This window comes from Miscanthus floridulus, chromosome 2 (genome assembly GCF_019320115.1).
Source record: "Miscanthus floridulus cultivar M001 chromosome 2, ASM1932011v1, whole genome shotgun sequence".
Classification (NCBI taxonomy): Eukaryota; Viridiplantae; Streptophyta; class Magnoliopsida; order Poales; family Poaceae; genus Miscanthus; species Miscanthus floridulus.
The window spans coordinates 165,106,410-165,117,021 of record NC_089581.1 but is presented as its reverse complement, the minus strand read 5'-3'; positions in this window follow the sequence as shown (position 1 = coordinate 165,117,021).

The window sequence follows — 10,612 nt, the reverse complement described above, 5'->3', positions numbered from 1 at the left end:
CATCTAAGAACTATACTACAAGCACATGTCATCTACTGCATTCCTCTCTACTACTAATATGGTTAAGTTAACCTATCTTATGAAAATGCTAAAGATACACCAAAACTTTACTACATTTCTTAATCACACTTAAAGCAACACGTGTTTAAACCCTAATTAATAATAGGGTGAAATAGCAACATATATTTCTGATGCGCCTAAAAATCTGAGAAATTACAAGTAGCACAATACTACCCTAAACAGACTACCATAAAAATTTTCATGGCCATTTGGATAAGTAACTATCCTACATCAAAAATGACCAAAGCTATAGCATGTAAGATGAGCCATGAAATTACTTTGTACTATGAAAAGGTCCAAACAACAGAATTAATATTTTTCCTAGGTTCTTCATAGCATATAATGACTGTACAAAAAGTACCACATGTATGTTTTATACAAAGTTTGCTCTCTATCAAAAATAACAAACATCAGCCATTAAGACACTTGAAGCTACACCTCCAAAGTTTTCCACAGCACATGCAGTGAAACATATTTTCCTTAGGAAGTACATGACATAAGAAGATGAACAAACTTGAAATCATATTTTCTGAAGCCTATATATTTTTATACACATTTTTTCAAGTTATCAGCAATTTACATGATTAAATAAAATCCTATAGAAAAGTATCTTAAAAATGACATGCAATAATTTTCCCAAGTAGATCTGGTGATAAGGAACCTAGAAAAATTTGTTTCAACAAATTTGGAGCAACTTTGAGTATCCAAATATTTTGCAAACCATTTCTGTTTTCAAATAATAATGAATAAATTGAAAACAAATCCTTTAAATGCTACTGGGCCGGCCTGCGGAAATGAACTGGCCCACGGCCACAGCCGGCCTGCTCAGACCAAGCGAAAAAGGGCGAAGCGGCGGCCTGGCTCGGGGCTCGGCCCAAGCCAGCCTGGCCCAGCTCGGCCTGGCAAAGGCCACGCCACTGCGGCTGGGCCCCGCTGGTCAGCGACCGAGAGCAGGGGAGGCGCTTCGCCGGCCGGTGCTCACCGGCGGCAAGCCCTCCCGATGGCGCGGGTGGCGCCAGCGCGTACGCCACGCCGAGCCGCAACGGCTGGGACGGAGGAGGTGGCCCGGCGGCGTGACGAGCCACCAAGCCGCGGCGGTGCGCTCGCCGGAGAGGAAGGAGACGGCCGCGCTTGATTCTTACCTCGACGACGGCGGCTGCAAGCGAACGCAAGCGAAGCAGGGAGGCTAGGCGGAGCTGCTGGCGGCGTGAATCGGGGAATGGAGGCGTGGGAGAGGTATGCTGCGGTCGAGGCAGCGGCGACGGCGGTGGCGAGCTCGCGGTGCGCGCGGGTGTGAGCTGCTGCTGCTGCTCTGCGGCTGAGAGAGCGGGAGGAGGAATGAGGAGGAGGCAGCGCTGCGGGCAGAAGAAGGCACGCGCGTGGAGGTGGAGTCAGGCCGTGGCTGCCGCGCGGCGGGCGTTGCCAGCGCAGGGCGGCCACGCGGCGAGCGCGCCCTGACGCGGTCGGGACACGCCGCGGCGCGCCAGCGGGCGAGCGAGCGCTGAGGCAGGCCAGCGCGCTGGGCTGGGCCGACGAAGCGCAGCTGGGCCAAGCGCGGGGCGAGGGAGAGGGCGGTGGGCGCGGAGCTTCACTGGGCCGGCTTCGGCTGGTGGGCCAGACACGAGGCGGCGGCCCGCGAAGGAGAAAAATTCCTTTTTCAAATAAAAATTCAAGATATTTTTAAATGCCAACTTTCAAACATTATTTTGAGCAAGAAAATGACCTCTTTTGAAAATGTACCAAAAATGAAAGTTGCTTAGAATTTAATTCCCTACAACTTTGCTTTTATGACCAAAGTCCAAATCTATCTAGATTTTAACTTATAGGATCAAAGTTAAATTTTAACTCAAAACCCTAATTTTGGGAAATTACTTTGGGAAGCAAAATTTTGAATTACTTTGAATACAAACCTTGCTCCAAAAACTGTGCTAGACAATTCTAGATGATTTACAAGCATAACCAACAGTTTCTACTCAACTAGCAAGCAAGAATTAGAGCAAAACAACTCTAATAAGTGTATGCATCATTTACTTTTCACAAACATGTTTCGTATGTTTCGAAGTAATGTTTCAGTTGTTATATGCAAGATTACGCATGTATGATGAGGATGCTTGATGATGCACGATATGTATGATTAGCAATGCCTAAATGCAGGCATAACACCGGGGTGTTACAGCCCTCCCCCCTTATAAAAATCTCGTCCCGAGATTTGGGTTACGAACCATTTGTTATAAAATTCTTCATAAGCTTTTTGTAGATACTCTCCTGTTTCCCAAGTTGCATCTCCCTCATCATGATGATCCCACTGTATCTTGTATGTTTTCACCACACTATTCCGAGTAGCACGTTCCTTAGTGTCTAACACCCGTACTGGTTGTTCACGATACACCAAATCTGATTTGAGTTGGATACCTCGAGGTTCTATTCTTTCTTCCGGAACACGCAAACATTTCTTGAGATGTGATACATGGAAAACTGGGAAAACGGTACTCATTGTCTCAGGTAACTCTAACTTGTAGGCTACCGGACCTCTTCGTTCCAAGATCTTGTATGGTCCCACGAATCTCGCGGCAAGCTTTCTTCGAATTCCAAACCTTTTCTTCTTCATTGGCGTGACTTTCAGATAAACATAGTCACCAACTTCAAACACAAGGGGTCTCCTTCTTTTGTCTGCATAGCTTTTCTGACGTGATTGGGCAGCTTTCATATTCTGCTGAATAATATGAACTTTCTTCTCGGCTTCTTCTACAAAGTCAATGCCATAATACCTTCTATCACCAGGCTCGATCCAATTCAATGGTGTTCTACATTTTCTGCCATATAAAGCTTCGAATGGGGCCATCTTGATGCTTTCTTGATAGCTATTATTATAAGAAAACTCAGCTAACTGGTAACCATGACTCCCATGATCCCTTGGAAGACAATACACAGGCTCTCAACATATCCTCCAAAACAGCATTTACTCGTTCAGTCTGACCATCTGTCTGAGGATGATAAGCGGTACTGCGAATTAAACTAGTTCCTAAGCCTTTGTGTAAATGTTCCCAAAAATGAGCCGTGAACTGTGAGCCTCTATCAGATACTATGGTCTTTGGTATACCATGCAACCTCACAATTTCTGCGATATACTTCTCGGCATATTGAGGTGGTCGATAATCTGTTTTGACCGGCAAGAAATGAGCGGTCTTGGTAAGACGATCCACAATTACCCAAATTGAATCATGTCCTTTTTGAGTAGTGGGCAAACCCGTGATAAAATCCATACTGATATCGTCCCACTTCCAACTAGGGACTGATAAGGGTTGCAACATACCAGCAGGTTTCATGTGAATGGCTTTCACTCGACAACATGTGTCACATCTGGCAACATATGCTGTAATTTCTTTCTTCATTTTGGTCCACCAATAGCGAGATCTTAGTTCTTGATACATCTTACTACTTCCAGGATGGATAGATAGCTTAGAAAGGTGAGCTTCATCCATGAGTTTATTCCTAAGCTCTCGATCCTTGGGAACCACAAGACGGTCGTCAAACCACAACACGCCCTGTTCATCCACTTTAAAGTGTTGAGACGGCTTTTCTTTTATTTTCTCTTTGATGTGGAATATCCCCTTGTCAGTTTTCTGGCCTTCTATTATCTTACTCTCCAATGAGCAACTAATCTGAATACTATGTAACACAGCAGGATGCATTAGATCGAATCCATCTTCAAGTAATGACTGCACATTCAAGTAATGTGACTTTCTGCTCAAAGCATCTGCCACTACATTGGCTTTACCAGGATGATATTGCACATTCAAGTTGTAATCTTTGATCAATTCCAACCATCTACGCTGTCTCATGTTTAGCTCTGGTTGGGTAAAGATATACTTAAGACTCTTGTGATCCGTAAAAATATTGCACACATTACCAAGTAGATAATGTCTCCAAATTTTTAGGGCGTGCACAACTGCAGCAAGTTCAAGATCATGTGTTGGGTAGTTGACCTCGTGCTTCCTCAATTGACGTGATGCATAAGCTATGACTCTTCTTTCTTGCATAAGAACACAACCCAATCCAGTCTTCGATGCGTCGCAAAACACATCAAATGGTTTCTCGATATCTGGTTGTGCTAGAACCGGAGCAGTGGTCAACAGTTTCCGCAAAGTGTGGAAAGCTGCGTCACACTCCTCTGTCCACACAAACTTGTGATCCTTCTGTAGGAGGCTTGTCATCGGTTTGGCGATCTTCGAGAAATCTGGTATAAAGCGACGGTAATAACCCGCTAGTCCTAAGAAACTTCTAATCTCAGGAACTGAGGTCGGTGCTTTCCAATTCATAACTTCTTGCACCTTACTTGTGTCGACTGAAACTCCATTCTCTGACAGAATGTGACCAAGGAAAGGAACTTCCTTCAACCAGAATTCGCATTTGCTAAACTTAGCATACAATTGATGATCTCTAAGTCTGGTCAAGACAGTTCTCAGATGCTCTTCATGATCTTTTTCGTTCTCGGAGTACACCAGAATGTCATCGATGAATACTACCACAAACTTATCCAATTCTGGCATGAAAACTGTATTCATCAAGAACATAAAGTATGCAGGAGCATTTGTCAAGCCAAAAGACATGACAAGATACTCATACAACCCGTATCTGGTGGAAAATGCAGTTTTTGGTATATCCTGTGGCCTAATCTTAATCTGATGATAACCGGATCTCAAATCTATTTTTGAGAATACCTTGGCCTTGGATAACTGGTCAAACAGAACATCAATGTGTGGCAAGGGATATTTATTCTTGATGGTCACAGCATTGAGTGGCCTATAGTCTACGCACATTCTCAACGTGCCCTCTTTCTTTTTCTTCACAAACAAAGCGGGACATCCCCATTCAGACTTGCTTGGCCGAATAAACCCCTTTTTCGACAAATCTTCTAATTGCTTCTTTAGCTCAGCTAACTCATCTGGAGGCATCCGATAAGGTCTCCTTGAAATCGGAGCTGTTCCAGGGGACTAGCTCGATTCCAAACTCAATCTCCCTATCTGGCGGAAGACCAGGTAGCTCATCCGGAAATACGTCCGGAAATTCACATACTACCGGAATCTGATGAATAGGTGTGACTGCCGTAGCACATGTAACACTTATAAGGTCTGTCCTTCGAGGCAATGGTACTTGGAAAGTACCCTCACCTAGGGGATCCTTAAGGGTAAGTACTCGACTTCCCGTATCTATGACTGCTCCCCAATCCTTCATCCAATTCATCCCGATAATGACATCCAAAACTAACCCAGGCATAACTATTAAATTCACTCGAAACTTCCTGCTACCTAATTCAAGGGTTGCCCCTCGAACCATCTGGTTGGTCAAAACATCAGCCCCTGCTGAACTTATACGGTACCCATAACCCAATTCTGTGCATAGTTGTCCATGTTTCTGTGCAAATGCTTGACTCATAAAAGAATGTGATGATCCAGAATCAAATAGAACAACTGCAGGGTTTTCGTTGACAGGAAACTTACCAGCAGTGACGGGCTCTCCCTCTGGAATTTCATCCACTGTTGTACTATGCACTCTTGCATTATAAGTCTGCTGCTTCTTCTTAGGCGGGTACGGACAAAACCTCGAGAAATGACCGGGTTGATCACAGTTATAGCAGGGTCCTCTTACTGTCCCGGCAGATCCCACAGCTCCCTTGGAACTGCCTTGTACCGCAGTTACGGCTGCTTTGTTGGGCTGTACTGCCATCTTGTACGGCTTTTGAGGTCCACGGAAATTCTGGCTTCTTGGCTGAGGTGGCCTGAATCTAGCGCCAGGTGCCGATGGGCGATAAGGAGGACGACCTCCCATAGGTGCTCTAGCTTGAGACGGCCCACCTTCGAAGGCTCTCTTGCGTGTCTTGGCTGCGGTGCTGGCGTTGTTATTCTTCTCCTGCTTCAGACAGTCGCTGATGAAGTCGTTGAATCTGACGCGGTTGTTGATACCAACATGCTTCATCATTTTTGGATTAAGACCCCTCTTAAAACTGGCTATCCTTTTAGCATCTGTGTCAACCATGTCGGGAGCATAGCGACACAAGTTGTTGAAGGCATGCAGGTATTGCGTCACGGTTTTGGTGCCCTGGTTCAATGCCAGAAACTCTCCCAACTTCATCTCGGTCAGTCCGGGTGGAATATAGACTCCACGGAAGGCCTCAGCAAACTCTCTCCAAGAAATTTGAGCATTTGGAGGGAAGGTGGTGCGATGGTGCTTCCACCACATTCCCGCTCGGTCCTTGCAATTGAAGTGCAGCATATTCCGTTTTCAGCACCTCAGTCATTCTCAACACACGGAATTTATCTTCCATCGTGTTGATCCATTCCTCAGCATCGAGTGGCTCTGTTGCTTCCTTGAAGACTGGTGGCCTGGTGTCCATGAAATCTTTGAAGCTGCTATATTGGTTCACTCCCATGCCACCACCTTGATTGTTACCACGTTGAACGTTGTTGGCGATGGTTCTGAGAAGATCCTCCATGTTCTTCTGAGATTGTTCCGTGTTGCGCTGACTCCCGAGCAGCTGTGCGAGGAACATTTCGGGGGTAAACGGGGGAGGAGGTGGCAAATGCGGTTCATGGGGAGGTTCATTGTTGTTGCTGTGGTTTCCACCACCACCACCACCACCGGTCCCCGCACCGTTGGCACCGGGCTCAGCGGCCTCATACGTGGTTCGGCGAGTGTTTGTCATCTGCATATTTCAGCAACAAGTACTGATTGAGTGACGCTGTAATAATTGCGAGTGAAGGAAAAATTATGCCATACTGAATTTACTGGAGAGAATAAATTCATACAATAAAAACAGAGGCACAACAATCGCATTCCAATTAAAACAACAGCACTTAATCGAATTACTTCAACGGCAAACATTGCGTCCATACAATCATATTGCCAGCATACATACACTGGACTTTTTATGCGTTCAGATATCGCATTCTAATATCAAGTTCCAACCATATGCCAAGTCTCATACATTCGAAGCAACATACGATAGATTACATGCCAACAAAAGAAAGGTCATCGCGACAGGACCTAGATACTAGCGCAAAGCAACTAGCCTACTCCTCGGGGCCATCGTCGGGATCGGAGACGTCACCATCGCCTCCCGGTGAAACTACAGGCTCGTTCTGGTTGTCGTCGTCAACGTCCATACCAGCGACGTTCGGTGGAGCATATGGGCCAACCCCATTGTAGAGCGCGTGAAACTCCTCGTGCAAGTAGCCGTTGTATTCCTCTAGCTCATCGACCCTCTGCAGCAGAAGGTTTCTTGCGTTCCAGGCTTCATTCCTTTCTTGAACCAACTGTCCAATCATGCGGTCTGCATTGTTGTTGGCTTGAGTCAACGTATGCACTCGCTGCATAGCTCTATCACCTCTCTCAACCGCCTGATCTCGCTGTAAGTTCATATCAGCCAACTGCTCCTGCAAGCTAGCTATAGCTCGTGCCTGTCTCTTCTTCTGCTTCTTCCCTTTGAGCTTATCCTCACTACGCAAGCCAGTCAAAGTCCAGTAGGTACTCTCGAGACCCTCATACGCTCTGATGGCGGCGAACATAGCACTCATTGCCTGGTTGTCGCTAGCCTGTCCCTCAGCTGGACCTCTGACCAATGCACTTCCTAGAGGCTGAACCCAAATGGCATCACGAGGATCATCCCTAGGAAAAGTACCAGCTAGAGCTGCAGCAAGCTCACTAGGAAATCTGCTCATAATGTCCCTGATGACACGGAAGGCTGCTCCCTCTGCACCCTCAGCTGGAGTGCGACCCTCAAACTCCAAATGCCAACCATCCCAATCTGGAGCATCACCGAGAGCAGGAACTGTGATCTCCACCACTGCAAGTCCATCATCTGCTAACTGGCTCTCATTCCAAGAGTACACCGGCTCTTGACCCTCTGGGTACCCCACATCATGGAGCACTCTCCAAAGCAAAGTCGGCATGCCAAACTCGCTCAAGAAGGTGTCCATGGTGCGGTGCTCCCTTAGGGCCAACGGACGTCGAGGTGCTCTTCCTCCGGTGGACTTACGGGCGGTCTGCTTCGTGCGGGCCATCTGTAGCAAAAGTTCTTTTATTACTTCGGGGAAACATATTTTAGGTGCTACAACTTTTATCAAGATGAGATAATCAATTTATAAGGGGAGGAATGCATGAGATGAATGAGATGCACAAGTAACATGATGTATGTACGTGTCGTACGTTCTCACAAACTTAGGAAATAAATAATTTCTAACGACGAATTCGGTGGCATAACAACGATCTCTCAATTACGTAGCTAATACGTTCTACACGATAGCGTTGTTATGTACCTGCAGAAGATCCATTTCAGCCCAATTCCCAATGAATGCATAAAAGCAGTAAAGTTTTATCTACACGCTCTACACGAATCCCCAGATACGTGTACAACGGTAGTAACTACCCGAACCATCGTCCTATTGACGGCATCGCCTCCACCGACGGAAGACCCTTACATGGGACACCTTTGTAAAACATGCGTAGAACATGTAATTACTCCAGCATCATATAAGCATTCACCCTAGATCGGCAGTGTATCCGATCATGCTCTCACAACTCACACTTACCGAGGCGTAGAGGCAAATGATCCATTCATTACCACTCAAACAAGTGGCACTCATACAATAGCACGCCGTATGAGCGACGAAAGAGAAATATGATGCAAGAACCCCAGTCAGTACTTAATTAAGCCACCTAAAGTCCTTAACTGGGCATAAAGGATATGATCACTAGGCACACTTTATAGTTTTAAAATCACGTTTTCCAAATGTCTTTTTGTTTTAAATACACTTGTGAACAGTGACACGCTAAACCATGCTCTGATACCAGCTGTGACAGAACCGACCAATTATACGAAATTAAGTAAGAAAATCATCCACTAGAGCAGACGATTTATCCAACTTAAGCTCGTATAACCCGGTAGTCCGTGAAATCACGAAGGATTTCAAACCAACTCGTGTCCCAGCCATGATCGTAGTAAGTTTAGCGGTCACCATCACATATTACATAAAAGTTCGCGGTCTCAGATACATCAGAGTTTAAACATAGTTATTACAAACCAGTTCGAATAAAAGTAGCGGAAGTCATTTGTTCAAACCACACACACACTCACGCGGAGTTTAAATACAGTGCCAGCGGATGATCATCTCCAACAAAAGCATTAGATGAGACGTAAGGAATGACCATGCCCATGGTCCTAAGCATCACCCATCGCAGGATAAAGGCAGTTGATACAGTAGCCATAGTACATCTGCCCATCTGCAACAAGTGGGAATAAAACCCTGAGTACGAGAAGGTACTCAGCCAGACTTACCCGACATAACCGAAAATAATTGACACCAAGGATTATGAAGGGCTTTATAGTAGGGTAGCTGACTCTTTTGCAGAAAGAAGCATTTTTAGCATTTCAAGAACCTTTCTAAAAGCATTATTGCCAAGTTAATTATTATTAACCTGTCAACTAGATTTGCACCTATACTAGAGTAAACATGTGATTAAGCAGATAATGATAACCAATGATCATTAAGCAACTTCCATACTGTCATATTCACTATAACTGTCCAAGTGTTCCATAACATTTACTACGATGAAGTAACTCAAGTCAAGTGCTCACTATCCAGGAGCGATGGCGATTCGAATCGATTCCTAACCAGCTGGTGATTTATTCCTTACACAAACCTCACTCACCCGCTAAAGTGAGATATTGATCACCGAGTCAACTTTCCAGGAATCTCGAGTTTGCCAGGAACCACATGTACCCGGGGGCCGACCGACTGCACTTTGGTCTTATCATCCCGCCCCCGTGTCCTACCACACCTGCTCCGGTACAGTGCGTTGCGGGCAATCTACTCGGCCCGAAAAATCTCCCAGCTTCACGGTCGGAAGGTACTTTATCCGGCCAGCTAAATGTAAGGCATGCGTTCAACATGACTCGAGGCCCAACAACGGTCGGTCCTTAATCGACACAGACGGAAACACTACAGTCCAAAACTCTGCAAGTCTCCGTCCGGTCTCAACTTCATTTAACACTTAGTTATACCATGACTTCATAGTCATCCAAGCAGATCTAGGTAACCACCTATAGCTCGCAGGTGATAGGAAATCACCCGACTTCTACCGGTCTAAGCCAGCTAAGCATTGACTTCGACTGCGGATACCAGGGTAACAAGGATATAGTATAACAAAGGTAAGCAAGGTATAATGCAGCAACGGTTGCAAACAACTCCTGAACGTAATGCATCAATTTAAAGTAAAGTATTTAATTAAATAATTGCAAACCGGGAGAAAATGCTCCGGGGCTTGCCTCTCTCGAAGGAGCTCGGACGGTGATCGGGGCACTCCGGAAGTTCCTCAACGTCCTCCTCGTCGACTTCTGGCACTTCCTGCTGCTGCACCTCGGGCTGCTCCTCGGGCTCCTCGGGTATGACGACTGGGTTCTCGGTTTGCGATCCTGTATGATGCAATGCGCGTAAGTGATTATGCAAACGGTGCATCGAAGGAGATGAATGCAATGGATATGTTGAAATGCAAG